An 18,389-nucleotide genomic window follows, 5' to 3' on the forward strand; every position below is an offset into this window, starting at 1 on the left:
CCCGGGGACCCCGGCAGGGGGGCAGGAGCTGTGTTCCCCACGCGACCCCCCTTTATGGGACACATAGCAGGAGCCAGGCACCGCGCTAGCCTCTGGGCCGGGCCACTGGCTGTTTATCCGGTCACAGTGGACGACCACTGTGGATAATTCACACCTCCCAGCGCAGTTTGCATTTCAGGCTCGATTCGGGGTTTGTTTTGGCCTGAGCGCATGAACTAGTCAAGGCCTTTTCTCCAGGGTGCCAGAAGACACAGCCAGGGCGTGTGGTGGGCATGCTCGCGTATTTGGTGGTGCCCCAGAGAGAGGAAGCTCCGAGAGGGCACTTTGTGGGGTGTTGGGAGAGACCGTCAGGGCTGGCCAGGCGGGGGTGTGGAGGGCGGGGGTGGGGGAAAGCCACCCCCCTGCGCAGAATGTCTTCCACAGTTTCCCCCTGCTGTGCACCCTGCTGTGCTGATGACTGGGTGACCGGCTCACACTCCCGCCTAATTCCTGGAGGGAAACATTGACGCCACTTAGCCTCATTGTTTCTTTAATTGAAAGTCCGAAGATAAGCACAGGTTTCTTTCCCATGCAAAAGAGGCTTGAACTAGAAGAAATGAGCCAGTGGTGTAAGAAAACAGATGCTAGCTTTAGCCTGGCTCTGAGGGAGGAAGGCTTTGTGCCTCTGTGTTCTGGCATCATAATATATTTGAGTTAATTTGACTGGTAGGGGTTCTTAGTTAGCCAAACACTTTAATAGGATTGAAAGAGGCTACTTTCAAGCCTTTGCATGGATAAGAATGGACTAGCTAAGCTCTCTTTTCTTTAAGGAAATAGCCCCCACACTTTTGCAGGCCAAAATAATTAAGTAATTAGCAAAGGCATTTGTCAAAATGCCCAGTGGGGCTGACGAAAATGACAGCTTTGAGAAGGATGAAGAGCTTGTAAATAACATTTTCTCCCAGCTCTGGGCTGGGGTCAGGCCTGGAGCCTGCGAGGAAAAAATGCCTGCCTGGGACTCGAGGGTCCCAGCTCAACCTCTGGGGTTCAAGTTCACTTCCCTGTGGCAAAAACCAAGGTCCTATTTCTAAAGAGGCTTTCTTGAAAGGCCTTTGGAACATCAAAGGGCTCTAACACCAGAAAGTAAGTGAAAAATAAGGGAGTCATTTTCCTTTTCAAAGGATTGAAACCGTTAAACAGCCAAGTCAGTGGTGGAAAAGGCATTCGCGGTTTACTGAAGTTAAAAGACTGGGGAAGTAGCTGGCGGTTATAAGGCAGCCATCACTGTCAGCTGTGAACCGGGCCTACTGTGAACGGTACCCTACTGTGTGCAGCGCAGATCCCTGGATTTTCTTGGGCCAGAAGGAGCTCTACCCTTAAGGGTTTAACAGTGTTTGCTGTTGTGAGGTGGTGTAAACATTGGTAAATCCAGAGATTCTCCCAACACGAGAGAAAAGCAATAACTGGTCATAATAACCAGTGAGGAGCCCGTCGACGTGTCAGGCACGTGCGTATCTCCTTCAGGACCCGCAGCAACCCTACGAGCTTGGCGTTCATTCTTCTTCTTTAGTGGATGGGAAACTGAGGCTCAGGGTGGTCTGGAAACTTAGCCCCGAAAGGCAGCGTGAAGGAGAACACTGAGAGCAGTGGAGTCCTGAGGGTCTGGACTAACAGCAGATTCTACTTCTCCAGGTCAAGAGGAAGAAGTGCCGAGAAAAGATCATTAGATTTAGAAGCTGCAGTTGGTGATGTCTGAAGGCTGGTGCTTTAGGGGAGTGAAATGGGCACTCAGACATGGCGAGAACAGGGTGTGAAGAGTGGGTCTTCCAAAAATGACCAAGGAGAGAAACATCACCATCTGTCCAGTTGGGGAGGTTTCCCAAGCTGGGGGTGGGGAGGAACATGCTCTGAGAGGGAGAATTTGAAGATGCGGGAACGGAAGGAAATATTCGAGAAAGACAGACCTTTCCTGGAGGAAGTGGCCCGGAGAGTGAATGCAGCCTAGAGAGGAGATCGCCTTGCTGGGGTGGGGGGTGGAGGGCAACACTGAAGGAGAAACCCTGTTAAGTTGTTGTGATGTGCTAAGTTGGAAAGGAAGGAGTCAATTCAGAGGTGCAGGGAAGTGGCTAGCAGGGGTTCTGTCTAGGGAGGAGGCCAAGTGAGGCCAGAACCGATGGGGTGCGTGAGGGTACTGATGGGGTGGACAGGAGCCTGGGGCTCCAGATACCGGAGGCAGAGTGTATCCGCAGGTATTCGTGGTGTCTGCCCTGGGGCTGGGCGTGCCCAGGGTGGAGGTGCAGGATCCTAGAAGGCCAAAGGTCAGGAGCGCAGTTTATGAGCACAGAGTGAACGATGGCTGGCAGGCAGGCGTCAGCTACCACGTCTCCCAGAAACAAGGCCAAGGGAGCTGGAAGACAATGGTGGCAAGGCCTCGGTGAGGGAACAGTGGGCGGTGGTGGAGGCGTAAGGACCCACAGGACACAGTTAACCTTCGCCTCTTCTCTTTGCAGGCGGTGACAAATATTGGGGCTTTGGGGGTTGGGCCAACCTGGGTTCGAATCCTGGCACTCTACTTACTAGGTGTGTGGCTTTGGAAAAGTCACCTGGTATATCTGTGAGTCTTAACTCTCGTCTGCCAGGTGGGCTTATCTACCACTGGTGGGGGGTGTGTGAGGAGTAAACAAGGTAAGGAGTGTAAGAATCTGGAGCAGCACCTGGGGCATTTACTCAGTAAATGGCAGCTGTTGGAAATGTTTCAACCAGAAGAGACCTCAGGTCCTCTGTCCAACAAATAGGGAAAAGGAGGCTCAGAAAGATTAAGGAAGATGGCGTTCCCATGAGGTCACACAGTGAGGGAGTGGGTGCGGGATGGCAAAGATTCTGGAATCATCAGGGTCCTCAGGCAGATCCTGGCTCTGGGTATGGAGTTGGGTGTGGGTGTGGATGTTGGGGGGTGGGGACAGGTCCTAGCTCTTTCCAGGGTGATGCGTCCTCACAGGGACATAAAGCTTGCCTTCTAAGTGCGTGTGACGCCGTATCACATCTGTAACTGAAGGGGCCTGTGTCTCTGTGCTCTTGATGGAAACCCCAGGCATTGGCCTGCTTCTTTGGTCGGTCTACCTCTGGTCTCCAAGCTTGGACCCATAGTGGCGGCCGTTTCTCTGGCTGGAGATTAATTTGCAGTTGATGGAATTGACGTTTGTATGCCTAGTGTGTGCCACAAGTGAGTGCTCTATAAATGCTCACTGAATCAATGAGTGAATAACCTCCTCTTTGTTTTTGGTGGCAACACAGTTCTCTCCTCACCTCTACGATTGGCTGGCTGTGTGGGGGCGAAATATCCAAGTTTAGGAGTTTCACAAAGGAGGGTTTAAATCCCACCTTTATCACTTAATACTGGTGATTTTCTTCAAATTGCTTAACTTCTCAGAGCCTCAAATTCCTCATCTATAAACGAAGATAATACTTACTTCACCGCCTTTGACAATTCAGTCGTGTGTGGCTGGAATGTTCTTAGCATCAAGGATGCATGGCATACTCAGTGATGATGGCTATTTTTTATTGTCATCCTAGCACCAGGTACGGCAGCACACATAAATTTACCTTTTCTTCATTTTTAAAAATACTTCATTTTAAGAGAACATGAGCAGGGAAGGAGCAGAGAGAGAGGCAGACACAGAATCTGAAGCAGGCTTCAGGCTTCAAGCTATCAGCAGTGAGCCTGATGCAGGGCTTGAACTTATGAACCATGAGACCATGACCTGAGCCGAAGTTTGGTGCTCAGCCAATTGGGCCCCCCAAGCCCCCCCGCATTTTTTTTTTTTTTTTGAAGCTGAGAGTTTCTCTTGTCCTACATTCTAGAAAATGCTATGAAGAACTCCCACCTGCAGAGGCCTGCGTAATGCCCACTGGGTTTGGTGCCGTAATGAAAGAGCAGCGAAGCAAATCATCCCCTGATCACAACCCGGAGGTGCCTTCACCCTCAGGTGGCTTTGCCCCGGCGGGCTGGCCAGCAAGGCCTGCGGGAAACAGTCCTGGTGTTTTGGGGGTGCTCACCACCAGCAGGAGAAACTCTGTACATGGAAATTGCTTTAATTTGCAGTTGACAAAAGGCAATTGCTGGCATTTTTTGCGTGGATCCTGGAATGTAACCTTGTACAACTGTCCCAGACATTCCCGATGACAGCTTCCATTAACCTGGCCCAGATTTCTAGTTTAAAGGAAGGAGGGGAAAAAAGAACATAAGTGATTTTACAGGGGACAAAACCCCGAACTACGATTTAATTCTACCGACTTGTAGTACTTCAAATTCCCTCTCACCCTTGTCAGCATATACAAAGCAGAGTTAACAGTGACTTCCTATCATGTGTGTGTGTTTCTGTGCTTGACCTTTAGTGGGGTATTATTACCACACTGCACAGGCTGGTAATTTTTAGTTTGATGGGAGTCATCTTCCTGTGATCTACCATTGTTTGGTTTGTGTGTGACTGGCCCTCAGGTCACGAGAGCACCGCCTTCTGTGCTCTGTTCCTTTGCACGGTGCCTGGGATGTCCTGCGGTCTCTACATATTTGTTGAAGGAATGAACGAATAAATGAATGGGCGGTTTCCAAGTTTTTTTTCCCAAGGCTAGAGCGTCCTTGTCTGTCTAGTCAGACTTCTATAGCATTCCAGAAGGAAGGGCATCCTTTAGTTTGTGGTGCTGGTCACCTTCCACTTAAAATATGTCCCTGAGATGCCTGTCTGGGGCGGGATTAGGTGGAATGCAGGCTGAACGGAATGCCTTCTGGGCCATGGGAGACCATGAGGCCGCTGCTGCCATCTTGTGGACAGTATTTGAAATACAGGAGAAGTGACCCAAGCAGACCTTTGCACCCTTCCATTTCTCCCAAAGAAATCTTGGCTGATCCTCTGATGGAGTATTCTCCTTCCCAATGCTTTAAGCCACATTTCTAGATGCATGTTTAATCTTTTTATATTCCTCTGTTGAAATCATCATAATAATTATAATAATAACAGCTCACATTTATTGAAATCTAGGCACTGTGCTAAGTGCTTTATTATCAAAAAACCCTCTCACTTCCTGTGCTGTGATTACCATCTCTAAGGCAGAGAAAGGAAATGGAGACTCAGAATGGCTGCACGACTTGTCCTTGGTTAGTAGGGGGGAAGAAGGAGCCAGGACTTGACCCCAGCCAGTCTGACTCTGGACACTGTATCCGTATGTGTAGTCACATCACGTTTTAATGTCTGTCTATGCGTTTGCTTCCCCAGCAAGACCCTGAGTGAGCACCATGAGACTTGGTCAGACCTATTGAGCGTGGAGGTTTTATGTATCTCTGTGCACCCACTGGGCACCAGGACTGTGCTAAGCTAGGAGAATATAAAGATCTGTTAAATTGGGGGGAGAAACTCCGTGTGTGCACATGCGCGTGCGGGCGCCCACAGGTTGCAAAGCCACAGGAAAGACATGGAGTGTGTTCCCGGAGTATAGTTCGTAATAAAGATCCATGAAGGGGATGAGTGGGGGTGGGGAGGTTAGCAGTTTAACTATTTACAACTTATTTTTATATGAACTGCCCCCCCACACCCCAGCACTGCTCAGCTAAACCTTAGTCATTATTAAAGCCACCCTTACATGTGTTTCTTTGCTCTTTACCCTGGAGCACTTGACACAGAGCCCCTGTGAGAAGTGGTTCACTGGCGGCTGGGGGTTGGAGAGAGGACAGTGGGAGTCTCTTGAGGTTCTCTGGGATGGAAGGGACCCACAGAGAGCACCACATGCTCCATAGAGCCTATATTTTGAGTTAGATTATTCCAAAGAGGTCCTCCATGTTTGATGAAGATTTATAGTCACTTTGCATTTGATGCAGCACTAGACAAAACACCAAAATCCGGTTAAAATAAAGATTGTGAAATGGAACGCACGAATTAGAATAAATGTGTAAATTAAAGGAAGACTTTCACCAGGCTTCAAACTTGCAGGTGACCCCCCAGGCCTTAAGTCCATTTTCCTGTATATTAAGGTATTTAGAGTAGAGGTTCACAACTTACCCATGTATCACTGATTTATACAGAGGCAGTGGCACATGGGGCCACTGAACTCAGCCCAGCTGTCCTTTCTGCTTTATTCAGGGACTCACTAAGGAGCATTCATCGTGGGCCAGGCACAAGGCATGGTGTTTCAGGGACACAGAGTTAGGAAGACGGGGCTCTGCTCCTGTTGGTGGCAGATTTCTCAGCTCTAAGTACCGGCCTCCTGAAGTAGCATCTGCAGGGGTTAAAGACACATATGGGGAGACAGGAGATGCAGAGAGGAAAGGAGAGTGTGAGCAAGAACTAGAAGGAGAGAGGAGAGAAGAGGATGTGCAAAGAGAAGTGAGAGACTCTAGACAAGGTGATGGAGATGACCTCGGAGGCCCTCCTGAAATGTCCGTCCTGGGGGCTTGGACTCAGCTCGAATCAGCCAGCCAGTGCTCTCCTTGGGCCCTGCTAATGTGCTCGGCAGTCACCGTCTTCCCAGGGGTGCTGCAAAGATGCCCTACCAGCTTCCTTGTGTCCCTAGCACGGGTGTCTTTGTTCCGAGGTCACAACTATTGGGAAGGAAGTATTATCACCCTTTTAGTATTGTTATGCCATCATGGGCTCTGAATGCGCCAGCCGTCCTGGGCAGCAGGGGCTGGCTGTGCAGCCAGGTCTGGAGCGGTAACGTGGGTGCTATGGTCCTTGAGCAAGAGACAAGGTCTGAAAGAAGTGAGAGTGTGGGAGACTGACAGAGCACATGGCCATGGCATTGGCTTGGACCCATTCCTGTGCTGAGAAGACATGGCTTCTGTCTAGCGTAAGGGGCTCCTGGATGCCATCCAGCCACATGGGGAGTTCCCAGGGGAACAGCACATTCCCAGTCCACAAGGCCACCCCTTCTCAGAGCATCATCACCCAGCTGGTGATGAAACATCTGGAAGATGGGGAAAACAGGCAGGAAAGAATTTACAAGCTGTGCTCTCCTTGATAGTTACATATGGCAGCCACAACAGCATAGTCCTTCAGAGGACTGTGCTTTCCTGTGACGCTCTGGCTTTTATTAAAAGCTGTTACAGGGGCGCCTGGGTGGCTCAGTTGATTAAGCAAGTGACTTTGGCTCCGGTTGTGATCTCACGGTTTGTGAGTTCAAGTACCACATCAGGCTGCCAGCCTAGAGTCTGCTTTGGATCCTCTCTCTGCCCCCTTCAGCTTGTGTTCTCCTCTCTTCCTCAAAATAAATAAATAAACTTAATGAATGAATGAATGAATGAATAAAATTCTATATAAAACAAGCTGCCGCGTAGGTATTTCTGTACTTTACAAATAGTAACAGTGTCAGCTCACATTCACTGTGGACTTCCCAGATGTTAGGGACTGCACTAAGACCCTGCTGAGACATTTCTATCACCTTTTGGTTTAACAAATAACTTTGTTTTTTCTGAGAACCTGGTAGGTTTTTACCAAGTAGGTAAAAGCAACCATATGATATTTTTCTCTTCACCGTAGCTTCCTGGACATTTTGAGGCACTTTTTAAACCTAAATAAGAGCAACCATATTGACTCTTTGGATCGACATATTTTTTCTTCTCTTTCCCTTGTTTTAACATAGTGCGAATTCTGTCTTCTAGGGATTTAACTTAAAGAGCTATTCTTGCGGCGCCTTGGTGGCTCCTTCGTTAAGTGTACGACTTAAGCTCGGGCCATGATCTCTCAGTTCACGAGTTTGAGCCTTCCATCGGGCTCTGTGCTGACAGCTCAGAGCCTGGAGCCTGCTTCGTATTCTGTGTGTGTCTCTCTCTGCCCCTCCCCTGCTCCTACTCTGTCTCTCTCTCTTTCTCTCTCTCTCTCTCAAAAAAATAAAACATTAAAAAAAATTTTTTTTAAAGAGCTATTCTTAAGTTAAATTTAAGAGAAATTCATTCATTCATTCATTCATTCATTCATTTCTTCATTCAGTGATGGCTGCTCTGTGTCATGCTGTGTTGGGTGAACAGGACAAGCACTAATAACAGCTTAATAGACCTAGCGGCCCCAGAAGTCAGGCAGACCTTGGGGCCTGGATATTTAAATCAGCGTTACTTGAAATAGCAAAGAATTGGAAACAATCCCTGTCCATTGGCAGGGGATTCGTTCAGTTATAATAGATGCATACGATGGAACCGTAAATGGCTGTTATGAATTAGTTTTTTTCCATGCTGTGCAAAAATGTTTAAGAAATACAATTTTAAAAGGGGAAAGAAATCAGACTATAAAATTAGAGACTTGTGAAGGCAAGGGCAGGGAAGTTCTGGGGCTGGGAACTAATTTTATAGCTTAAAAAAAGACTAGAAGGAAGTATTATAAAATATTAACAGTAGTAAATTTTCATTTTTATGTTTTTGTGTGTGTGTTTTCCTAAAGCTTCCATCATGAATATGAATGAGGTTTAAAACCGTAAAAGCAATGATGAGGAAAAAAGAAAATGACTGGTGGGGGCCTTCTAGGCTGCAGGGACAAGGGGAGAGTTGTACTCGGATTTCCGTCGGCAGCCTTCCTCACCCCGTCTCCCTCCAGGGCGGACCTGAGCCAGCACCCGGGTCCTCCCCGACTCACCGTGAGCCAGTGGGAGCCGGGTGGACACTCACTGAGGGCACACACGTGTGACTGGGAAGGTCAGCTGGTGTTCCTGTGGAAGCCTTGTCTCAGTCCCTGAGACAGAGGTGGTGTAGGACGGACAGATGCAGTGCGATGAACATTCCAGTCCAGATGTCAGCCTGGCGGGGAGAAAGACAGTCGTTAAATAGTTTAATTCAGTCCTTAAGGTTTCGGTCCCCCAGTCAGATTTTGTTAATGTTGCCTCTGACCTAAGCCAATTCAGCAGGATGTCAGGAAGTGGTCTCCGCAGCCGGAGTGGCTCTGGAGTCAGATTGTCCAGGTCGCAGTCCTGACCCCACTACACTGTGCGTTCCCAGCTCCTTGGCCAGACTCTGCCACTCCTCTGGCCTTCCCTCTACCTGAGGTCTTGGGTGACCATGATAAACAACTTGTACAAGACTTACTGTGTGTTCACAGATCAACTTTGCAAAAAGTTGTTCTTCAAATTGAACCTCATTGTACAATTATTTTGGGAGAAGAAGCAATTTTTAAATTTTTTGAAAAATTTTATATTGGTTCCAAAAGAATATCTCTATAGGATATACGCAACATAAAGAATAATGATTCAAAAGGGGCTCCTGGGTGGCCCAGTCGATTAAGTGTCTGACTTCAGCTCAGGTCATGATCTCATGGCCCTTGAGTTTGAGCCCTGTGTTGGGCTCTGTGCTGACAGCTTGGAGCCTGGAGCCTGCTTCAGGTGCTGTGCCTTCCTCTCTCTCTGCCCCTTCCCCATTCTCTCTCTCTCTTAAAAAAAAAATTCTGCTTCAATAAACAGACATCTCTGTATCCACCTCCCAGTTAAAAGAAACATTTACCATTCTCTTTGGACCCCTCAGTGAACCCCTCCCTGGTACCATCTCCTCCCCTCCCCAGAGGTCTCCATCTCCGCAGGCTGCCAACCTTTTGCTTTGTCTTTACAGATTTACCATGTCACTATGCTTTGTCTTCGCAGATTTACCACGTCGCTACTGGGTAAACAGTGTGGTCGGTGTTACATGTTTTAAATTTGTGCATAAAAAAAAGAATGTTGTAGGTATTCTTCTCCAACTTGTTCTTCCACTCAACATTGTTACTGAGCATTTCGTGCGTGTGGCTGTGATTCATTCCCAATTCATCACTCAGGGCTTTATAATATTTTGTTATAGAACTACACCTCACTGTATCAGGCAACCACTGTTAATGGACATGGGGATCTCTCCAGGGTTCTGCTATTTCAAACATTCTTCCATCTGCCTGCAGGTGCCTGAGGGTCGACATTTCTCTAGGACACAAACTGAGGCATGGAGTGTCTGGGTCCCGGAGCGGGGAATGTCGCTGCTAGCAGATAATGCCGCAGTGTTTCCTGCGGTCGTTTTGCCAATTTATACTCCCACCAGCCGTGTTAAAATCCACCTTGTTCAATCCCTCATGAATCTTTGATATCAGAGTTTTAAATCTGTGCCCATCTGGGGGGTGGGAAAGAATCCCTCATTGTGGCTTTGCTTTGTACTTTCCTTCTTGTTAAGGAGAGTGAGCTTCTTCCCGTATCGGCTGTTCACGTGTTCTTTTGTGAGACGAGTGTGTTTGAAAAGGCAGCTGCTTGTGCTTCCCTGGAACCTGGGTGCTGTGGCTGCCTCGGGGCAGCTGGGGAGACTGAGGGAGTCCAGGAGGGCGGGGAGGGCTGTCCTAAAGTCCACAGTGGAGCCGGGCAAGGGCATGGCTGCAGTGGGGGGACAGGCTGAGAGACGTACTCGGCTTGGGGACTTCCACTTGTTCCAGTTGATTCTTTTTTGTTGTTTGTTTGTTTGCACCGTGAAGTATTGACAGACCTTATAATTTGTTAAGAAAAGATCAAAACATTATTTTTTAATATTAATTTTGCTGGCTTTAAAATGTGAACATCCCATTCAAAAAAGGCAGCACTGGATTTAGCTCCCAGAGGGCCTTTCTGGGACCTGCGCTCTGGTCGTGAGACAGGATTCTCATGGATTCACCCCATGGGCGGTCAGCGAGAAGCACCTGTTCTCAGATCCCCTCAGAGCAGGAGAAAAGTAGGTGCCTGAGTTCACAGAAAGGTCCTTCCAATGGGACCTTTCATTCTCTTACCATTGTTTTTATTGTGGTAAAATACACATAATATAAACTTAGCATTTCCAGCTGTCCAGCTCAGTGGCACGGAGCACATTCAGGTCATGGTGGCATGACCACCCTTCTCACAGAATGCCTTTCCTCCTGCAAAACTGACAACGTACACGTCAAACACGGACTGTGCACCCCCCGCCCCCCCGGGGCCAGTCAACCACCTGTCTCCCTCTGTCTCAAGAGTCTGATGCTCTAGGCACCTTGTGCAGGTGGAATCCTGCAGTATCTGTTCTCTTGTGTCTGGTGTACTTCCCGTGACAACAATGTCCTCATGTGTCCCCAGCATTGTGTGTTCATCATCCAGGCTGCAGCAGGTGTCAGAATTTCTTTCCTTTTGAAGACTGAATGATATTTCATCGTGTGCATAGACCACATGTGGCTTACCCACTCGTTTCTTGATGGACACTTGGCTTGCTTTTACCTTTTGGTTATGATGGTGACTGTGGCTCCCAACGTAGATGCACATATGTTTGAGTCTCTTTTTTCATTTCTTTGGGAGTACAGACCCAGAAGTGCACTTGCTGGATCATATGGTAATTCTGTTTAATTTGGTGGAGGGAACACTCCTTATTCTCTTAGCAGTTTTACCTGTTTTCTGTACTTAAGGTATGCAGTTAGAACTTGGGGGGACATCAGCATCATTTGTGAGGGCGGCGACTCACAGCCTTTCTCCAGCTACATTTTTCAAAAGCAGACCGTGGAGGAAGCACGCGGGCCCGTATCTGTATGGCTTTTCTTGCCCCGTGGTAATGACAGAGATGGTTAAGATACTAACTAAACTGCATGGCATACTTACTCTGTCCCTAGCATTGTTCTAAACACTTCTGCATAGATTTTTAATAATTTTGTCTTTGTAATCATGCTATGAGGATTATTGTCTCAATTTTCCAGGTGAGGAAAACAGGCCACAGAGAGGTGGAACCGTAAGCAGTGCCGGGACAGACAGGCTCATTTCATTCAGCATTGACTTTCACAAATGAGGGAAAGGAGGACGATGAGGAGATGACCAAAGTCACAGCGTCGTGACCGACCGACCCAGGTGAGCTTACAGGCCTCCAGGCTGCAGCCCTGGGGCCCCATGCTCTCGTCGCCTCGAAGGCTGGATTCCGTCCATTCATTTTGCTTATCCTGTTGACCCAAGCGAAACCTCTTCCAAGAGGCTGCCGTGCCGTGTCGGGATCCAGCTGGCTATTCCCAGTCCTCTTCCTGATCGCGGCCGGGGCAGGACTTAGCTGAAATATGACGGGGAGAGGATTAGGGGTTTGGCTCTCGGATTTTGTGAAGACGCATGGAAGTAGCCCATCAGTGTTAGGGGCTGAATGGGCCTTTTTCAGAAGTTGAGATAAACTCTGGCAAAATCAGGTTGCCTTGAGAAGCATTCAGTTTACTGTGGAGTCGCCCAGAAAATTACGATTTTTCTTTCCCGTTGAGTTTATTTAGACAGTAAAAATCTGGAGTCTGTATCTCCTACGAAGCTGAACCCCTGAAGTTAGGAGTTTGACCGTACATGTGGCAGGCCTGTGTTTTTCATTACATTCCCTTACTTGTTAGGTCTTGCAGTTAGTCCGTGTTACACGTTTCTCGTGTGTTTTTCTTGAACTTCATGAACTCTGGCATTTCATTTCGGGGATGTATATCCAAGGGGAAAGCAGACTTCCTTTGATCTTCCTTGGGACACCACTATGTTTAACCTAAGAAAGATTAGGGAGTTGCCATTCAGCGCTGAACAAACACAAAACTCGGCTGCAAAGATGGCGGGTGCTTAATCTACTTACAACATCGACTCCATTAGGAACGAATTCCACATCAGGCAGGCTCTGGAAACCAATCTTTGGAATGGAATTCCCATCTGCTTGAGGAGGCTACGTGCATATGGTCCCGAGTCCTGACTGTATTGGCTGCGCACAGAAATCTATTTTGCATGAAATATTTAAACTGTAGAGGGTTTTTACACTTTGAAATCGTTGTCAGTGCTGGTTCCCCATCTGGCTGTCAAGTTGTACTTTCTCTGAACTGAACAGCAGTTTCTGGAAAGCACCCTTGCCTTCTCCTTGTATTTGTAATAACATCTTCTCAACAGTGGTGAAACAAGTCAGCTCCAGCCTGTGGACAAAGAATCCTCTGAGCCGGGGTGAGCTCAGAGGGGCAGGAAGCTGCCACCAGACTGCGCACCTCCCCTCTGCTCCCTTTCCAGAACGGGCCTCAGAACTCAGCCCACCTTTTAAATAGCTCTTTAAAGCAATGTGCAGGTCTAATTGTAACATACATATTTTTTTCTTGCCCTAAAATGAGAAAGGAAGAACAAAACAAAATCAAGTGTTAGCCTGTCAGGATTTTTAGTTCCCTGTCAACCCCAAGACATTGATGGAGATTTATTTTCCTAATGAAGGTTCCAGCGGTAATGGTGGCACTTGCTCGGATCAGTTAGGACTAAGTGGTATTTAATTCACAGTGAAGCGACAATCTGACTGGACTGTGATTAGTTCCAGCTCTGAGCTATCATTTATAGGTCACCAGGCGGCTAACAACCTCAAATGAGGGACCATTATCTTTTGACAAGATGAAGCATTTTTCAGGGGGTGGGAGGTGGGGGAGGGGTGTTCCCCCAGAAAACCAGCTTAATACTCTCTCTGGGAATAATTTCATTCCTAATGGAGCTTCCCAGCTACTTCCTCCAAGGAACCAGGCTAGTGCATTCCAGTTAGGTCTGCTCAAGGCAAAGGAGGAAAAGACTTTCCTTCTAGCCGTGCGTTTATCCACTCGGCGATTACAGGCAAACCTCGTCTTACTGAACTTCACCTGATTGCCCTTCATAGCAATTGAGTTTTGTACAGATTGAAGGCTTGTTGCAGTGATTGCCCTTCATAGCAATTGAGTTTTGTACAGATTGAAGGCTTGTTGCAGTCTATTGGCACCATTTCTCCAACGGCCTCTGCTCACTTTGTGTCTCTGTACCACATTTTGGTAATTTAAAACATCTTTAGTTTTATTATTCTATTTCTTCTGGTGATCTGTGATCAGCACTCTTTGGCATTACTATGATAACTATTTTGGGGGTACCATGAACTGCGCCCATATACAACAGGGAACTTAATCAGTAAACGTGTGTGCTCTGACTGCTCCGCTGGCTGACTGTTGCCCTGTCTCCCTTTCCCAGGCTTCCCTGTTCCCGGAGACACAACAATAATTTCACTTCCCTGAAATTAGGCCAACGAACAACCCTATAGCTGCCTCAAAGTGAAAGGAAGAATCGCACGTCTCTCCCTTTAAATCAGCAGCTAGAAATGGTGAAGCGTAGTGTGGAAGACATGTTGAAGGCCGAGAGGGGCCACAGGCTAGGCCTCTTGAGCCAGTTGGCCAAGTCGCAAATGCAAAGGAAAAGTTCTTGAAATTAAAAGTGCTACTCCAGTGAACACGTGAATGATAAGAAAGCAGAGTGGCCTCATTGCTGATTCGGAGAAAGGTCTAGTGGTCCGGATGGAAGATGGAACCAGCCACAACATTCCCTTAAGCCAAAGCCCAGTCTGGAGCAAGTTCCTCACTTTCTTCAGTGTTATGGAGGCTGAGAGATGTGAGGAAGCTGCAGAAGAAACGTTTGAAGCCTGTGGAAGTAGTTGGTTCGTCTCCATAACATAGAAGTGCAACAGCGAGAGCTGACATGGAAGCTGCAGCAGGTTGTCCCGAAGATCTAGCTAAGGTCATTCGTGAAGGTGGCTGCACTGCAGGACACATTCTTCCATATAGAGGACACAGTCTTAGGTTGGAAGAAGGTGCCGCCCAGGACTTTCACAGCTGCAGAGAAGTCCGTGTCTGGCTTCAAAGCTTCAGAGGAGAGGCTGACTCTCTTGTTAGGGGCTAACGCAGCTGGTGACTTTGAGGTGAAGCCAGTGCTCGTTTGCTGTACTCACACTCCGAGAGCTTTAAGGATTATGCTGGGCTTCCCTGTGCTCTATAAACGGAACAACAAAATCTGTGAAGATGTTTTGTCAAGAACACCTGTTTACAGCAGGGTTTACTATATGGGTTAAGTCCACCGTTGAGACCTACCGCTCAGGGAAAAGAGCCCTTCGGCAATGCCACCGCTCACTGGCAATACCCCTGATCACCCAAGAGCTCCGAGGCAGAGGCATGACATGAGTGCTGTCTGCATAGCTGCTGACGCTACGTCTGTTCCACAGCCCGGAAGTCATGGAGTCATTTGTGACTCTCCATCCTTCTTTAAGTAATACATTTGTGAGGTTGTAGCTGCTGTCGATAGTGATTTCTCTGATGGATTTGGGCAAAATAGATTGAAAAGTTTCCAGAAAGAATTCACCATTATAGATCCCATGAAGAACATTTGTGATTCATGGGAAGAGGTCAAGATACCAACATTCACAGGAGTTTGGAAGAAGTTGACTCCAACACCCAGGGGTGACTTTGAGGGGCTCTGGACTTCTGTGGAGGAAGTAACTGCAGGTGTGTGGGGAGAGCAAGGGAATTGGAATCTGAAGTGGAGCCTGAAGATGGAACTGAATGGCTGCAATGTCACAGTAAAACTGTCTTGGATGAGAATTTGCTTCTTAGGGATGAGCAGAGAGCGAAGAAGGCGATTTCTTGAGGTGGAGTCTAGTGGCAAAGATGCTGTGAAGACTGTTTAAGTGACAACAAAAGATTTAGAATACTACATAAACTTAGCTGATAAAGACAGAGGCAGAATGTGAGAGGATTGACCTGAATTTTGAAAGAAGTTCTCCTGCGGGTACAATGCTATCAAACAGTGTTGCATGCTACAGAGAAATCATTCATGAAAAGAAGAGTAGGTCACTGCAGCATACTTCATTGTCTTAATTTAAGAAAGTCCCACAGCCACCCAGCCTTCAGCAGCCACCACCCTGATTAGCCACCCACAGCGAGAGCCCCCCCCAGCAAGAAGATTAGGTCTGAAAGGTCAGATGATGGTTAGGAACTTTTTACCAAAGTATTTTTAAATTAAGGTATGTACATTATTGTTTTAGACATAATGTTCTGGCACATTTAATGCGCTATGATATGGTGGAAACTTCACTTTTATACGCACTGGGAAACCAACAAAAGTCATTTGACTTGCTTTATTGCTACATTCACCAAACCTGCAATCTCTCTGAGGTATGCCCGTATTCCTTGAGTGAGGCACTAGGGGAGAGTGTATTGGTGGGGTCCCTGGAAGGAAAGCTAACATTCAACCTGCGCATGTCGGTATGCTGGTCCTAGGCTTTTGCTAGCCTCCTTTGTGATGGGGCGAATCGCCTGTTCTAATTGGCTGGTGTCAGTGCCATACTGATTGCTAAATGTTCAAAATAACAACCTTGCCTGGAACAGTGCTCTTTTCTGGAACCTGTTTTTTTCTTCAAGAAAATTTCATTTTAAATATGTTTGTCTCCTTTACATCGTTAGAGTAGCCCCTAAATTAGATGAAAGCTGTAGACCTTCTTTCTGTTCATTGTAAGCAAGATGAAGTGATGTAAGAGCATAGCAGTTTGACTCGACTGGGTACAGTGTAACTGGGTACAGCGTGACTGCTCACAAGGAGAGCGGTGATGACACCTGTCAGCCCCACAACGGGGAGGGCCCATTGGTCCCCAGACAGGAGCAGTCTGACACCACCGGGGGAACGCAGGCGTCCCTGCCGTCACGCACACTTCCCACTTCCGCAAAACCACCTGAAATGGCGAGAACTGATGTGTTTTCCTACCTCCCAATCTTGAGACTCCCACTTCCTTCTTTCTCAGCCTTGAGGACGTAGAAGATAGTCTTAGATCTTGCTTTTCTCTATTTAGTGATCTTAAAAGGGAAAGAATCGGCTTTTATCTGCTTTTGGAACTAGAACATGAGATTTTTAGCGGTCGGATGTAACAGCGAAAGCCTGTGTGTGTGGAGGCCTCAGATACTGTAAAGGTACTTGACATCCATGACTCCATTTAGCCGCCACCTTAATCCAGTGAGGGGAGCATTGTTGTTCCCAGGTTGCGGAGACGTCAGGCATGACCAAGGGTGTAGATGCAGGCCTGCTGCTCCGTGGCACCCTGGAGGGACCTTACAGGTGCCACCTCTGTCCTAATGGAGCTTGCAGCTGGTTGTGAACGTGAGCCACACCTATAGAGCTATAAGGTGAAACAAAGTACAGCAGGATGTGTCAAGCTTGATCTCTGAGTTTTAGGTAAAAAAATTGTTCTGAACCTCCAATGTTGATTTACTTTTATAAATGATTTAAATATGCCCAAATCTAAATCTTGCATGAACTCTGTATACTGCTCATATTTTGGTGCCTCTCCTTACAGACACACATGTATTTGGGGGCTTATTTTACATTTGTATTATGATTTTTTTTTGTCTCTCACGTATCAGCATTCTCCTATGTAACAACATGTTAAAAATTGATATATTTTCATATGTGCACCAATATAGGGATCTCACCGTATAATCAAGTCTTCCCCATAGTTGGGCATTTAGGTTATTTCTGATTTGTGCCATTAGAAAGCCCACTGCAACATGCCAGTTTTGTACATAAACCTTTGGCTGCCTTTCTGATTATTTCCTTGGAGTTAATACTCAGGAGTGAAATTACGGGGTCAAAGGGCACAAACATTTTTAAGGCTTTTAAACCTGTGTCTCCAGGAAGGTTGCACTAATACTTCTGCATCTGATATTGAAGGATTACTTTGAGGCATAGGAGGTGGAAGAAGCAAGTGGAATTTGAACAGGAACTTAGAGGGTGGGTGGAGGCGTTTCAGGTAGGGGACACGATGCGCAGACCCGGTGGAGAACACACAGCGCCTGCCGGGAGGGTGAGCATTCTGGTTTCATCTGTGCTCTGTCAGCCATTTTATGTGTGGAGCATGCTGGACTGTTAACAATTTGAGGAGAACATAAAACGCTCAAAATATGAAGCAACTCAGCAATAATGTTGATAGTCACCACCGTGGTATAATGTCTAAATGTGCCGAAGCATCACCATTATTGTACCATTGCTTGTTCCCCTCGGCTCTGTGTTTTGAATAGGACTATCTGATGATCTCACTGTGGTCTCCAATATTATCAGGACAGTGTTCTAGAAGGCATGCTGTGTTTGGTGTTGGCATGGAGCTACCCTGGGTCGCTACTGTCATTCATTGCCTGACCATTCAGCTCTATGTTCCCTTGATAGCCTTCCCGCGGTGGTATAATGTTGTGTTAAGAGAACTGGAGAAGGAAAGAATCCAGACTCCAGCTCTGCCATTTAATTGGTTGTGTGGCCTTATGCAAAGTGCTCTGTGCCTCAATTTCTTCAACTGTAAAATGGAGTTGATATTACCTACCTTGTAAGATTATCTTGAGGATTAAATGCGTTAATACACATAAAGTGTGTGAAACAGTGCTGGGCAAAGTGAGTACTTTTTTTATTTAAAAATCTTTTTGTTTTATTTATTTATTTTTGAGAGCAATAGACAGCATGAGTGGGAGAGAGAGAGGGAGACACAGAACTCGAAACAGGCTGCAGGCTCTAAGCTGTCAGCACAGAGCCTGACGTGGGGCTCAAACTCACAGACCACGAGATCATGACCTGAGCTGAAGATGGACACCTAACCGACGGAGCCACCCAGGTGCCCCCAGAGTGAGTACTTCTGATGAGTG

At 47.2% G+C, this 18,389-nt stretch overlaps 1 long non-coding RNA gene across 1 annotated transcript; it reads right to left on the reverse strand.

Annotated features, from left to right (window-relative positions):
- Positions 1 to 4,051: 4,051 nt before the first annotated feature.
- On the reverse strand, positions 4,052 to 9,007 carry LOC115273262. The gene is made up of 3 exons (XR_003900764.1): positions 8,595 to 9,007; positions 6,033 to 6,249; positions 4,052 to 4,189 (listed from the first exon to the last, which is right to left on the reverse strand). It is a non-coding gene; the product is annotated as an uncharacterized LOC115273262 (long non-coding RNA).
- Between the last annotated feature and the right edge of the window lie 9,382 nt (positions 9,008 to 18,389).

This window comes from Suricata suricatta, chromosome 2 (genome assembly GCF_006229205.1).
Source record: "Suricata suricatta isolate VVHF042 chromosome 2, meerkat_22Aug2017_6uvM2_HiC, whole genome shotgun sequence".
In the NCBI taxonomy this organism is placed as follows: domain Eukaryota; kingdom Metazoa; phylum Chordata; class Mammalia; order Carnivora; family Herpestidae; genus Suricata; species Suricata suricatta.